Raw genomic sequence first — 2,460 nt, 5'->3', positions numbered from 1 at the left:
ACTTCCCTTCTTCTCACATCCTTCTATTTATGGACTAACACTATTCCTTAATGTAAAATTCGAACTCCATCTTCTTTGATAAGTTCGAATTTTCTACTTCTGTCTTCTACTTTTCTTTTCCTCTGACACCTCAAGGAATCTCTATACTGTGACATAGAGGATTCCACATTTTCTTGGTCTCTTCTCTTTCATATGAGCAGAAACAAAGACAAAAGCATTCTTGTTGAAGCTGACCCCGAACCTGAAAGGACCTTGAAGCGAAAGCTAAGAGAAGCCAAAGCACAACTCTCTGTAGAGGACCTAACAGAAATCTTCAAAGAAGAAGACATGGCAGCCGAAAACAACAACAATGCCAACAATGCAAGGAAGGTGCTGGGTGACTTTACTGCACCTACTCCCAACTTTTATGGGAGAAGCATCTCTATCCCTGCCATTGGAGCAAACAACTTTGAGCTTAAGCCTCAATTAGTTTCTCTAATGCAACAGAATTGCAAGTTTCATGGACTTCCACTAGAAGATCCTCATCAGTTTTTAGCTGAATTCTTGCAAATCTGTGACACTGTCAAGACTAATGGGGTAGACCCTGAGGTCTATAGACTTATGCTATTCCCTTTTGCTGTAAGAGACAGAGCTAGGACATGGTTGGACTCACAACCTAAAGAAAGCCTGGACTCATGGGAAAAGCTAGTCAATGCCTTCTTGGCAAAGTTCTTTCCACCTCAAAAATTGAGTAAGCTTAGAGTGGAAGTCCAAACCTTCAGACAGAAGGATGGAGAATCCCTCTATGAAGCTTGGGAAAGATACAAACAATTGATCAGAAAATGTCCTTCTGACATGCTTTCTGAATGGAGCATCATAGGTATTTTCTATGATGGTCTCTCTGAACTATCCAAGATGTCTTTGGATAGCTCTGCTGGAGGATCTCTTCACTTGAAGAAGACGCCTACAGAAGCTCAAGAGCTGATTGAAATGGTTGCAAATAACCAATTCATGTGCACTTCTGAAAGGAATCCTGTGAACAATGGGACTAATCAGAAGAAAGGAGTTCTTGAGATTGATGCTCTGAATGCCATATTGGCTCAGAACAAGATATTGACTCAACAAGTCAATTTGATTTCTCAAAGTCTGTCTGGAATGCAAAATGCACCAAGCAGTACTAAGGATGCTTCATCTGAAGAAGAAGCCTATGATCCTGAGAACCCTTCTATGGAAGAGGTGAATTACCTAGGAGAACCCTATGGAAACACCTATAATTCTTCATGGAGAAATCACCCAAATTTCTCATGGAAGAATCAAGAAAGACCTCAACAAGGTTTCAACAACAATAATGGTGGAAGAAACAGGTTTAGCAATGGCAAGCCTTTTCCATCATCTTCTCAGCAACAGACAGAGAATTCTAAGCAGAACCCCTCTGACTTAGCAACCATGGTCTCTGATCTAATCAAAACCACTCAAAGTTTCATGACTGAAACAAGGTCCTCCGTTAGAAATTTGGAGGCACAAGTGGGACAGCTGAGCAAGAAAGTTACTGAACTCCCTCCTAGTACTCTCCCAAGCAATACCGAAGAAAATCCAAAAGGAGAGTGCAAGGCCATCAACATGGCCGAATTTGGAGAGGAAGGAGAGGAAGTGAACGCCACTGAGGAAGACCTCAATGGGCGTGCACTGACCTCCAATGAGTTCCCTAATGAGGAACCATGGGAATCTGAGGCTCAAAATGAGACCATAGAGATTCCATTGGACTTACTTCTGCCTTTCATGAGCTCTGATGAGTATTCTTCCTCTGAAGAGGATGAGTATGTCACTGAAGAGCAAGTTGCTAAATACCTTGGAGCAATCATGAAGCTAAATAACAAGTTATTTGGAAATGAGACTTGGGAGAATGAACCTCCTTTGCTCACCAAAGAACTGGGTGACTGATGAGCGGATAATTTGTATGCTTTTTGGCATTGTTTTTAGTATGTTTTTAGTATCTTTTAGTTAGTTTTTAGTATATTTTTTATTAGTTTTTAATTAAAATTCACTTTTCTGGACTTTACTATGAGTTTGTGTGTTTTTCTGTGATTTCAGGTATTTTCTGACTGAAATTGAGGGTTCTGAGCAAAAATCTGATCCAGAGACCAAAATGGACTGCAGATGCTGTTGGATTCTGACCTCCCTGCACTCTAAGTGGATTTTCTGGAGCTACAGAAGCCCAATTGGCGCGCTCTCAACGGCATTGGAAAGTAGACATCTTGGGCTTTCCAGCAATATATAATAGTCCATACTTTGCCCAAGATTTGATGGCCCAAACCGGCGCTCAAAGTCGCCTACTGAAATTCCAGCGTTAAACGCCGGAACTGGCATAAAATTTGGAGTTAAACGCCCAAACTGGCATGAAAGCTGGCGTTTAACTCCAGAAAAGGTCTCTACACGAAATTCCTTCATTGCTCAGCCCAAGCACACACCAAGTGGGCCCGG

The 2,460-nt window shown here is 41.6% G+C and overlaps 1 non-coding gene across 1 annotated transcript; it reads right to left on the bottom strand.

Moving 5' to 3' along the window:
• Positions 1-732: 732 nt before the first annotated feature.
• Positions 733-840, bottom strand: LOC130959595 (small nucleolar RNA R71). The gene has a single exon (XR_009078668.1). It is a non-coding gene; the product is annotated as a small nucleolar RNA R71 (small nucleolar RNA).
• Between the last annotated feature and the right edge of the window lie 1,620 nt (positions 841-2,460).

Source organism: Arachis stenosperma, chromosome 10, assembly GCF_014773155.1.
Source record: "Arachis stenosperma cultivar V10309 chromosome 10, arast.V10309.gnm1.PFL2, whole genome shotgun sequence".
Classification (NCBI taxonomy): Eukaryota; Viridiplantae; Streptophyta; class Magnoliopsida; order Fabales; family Fabaceae; genus Arachis; species Arachis stenosperma.
This window is presented reverse-complemented; position numbering and strand designations above follow the sequence as displayed.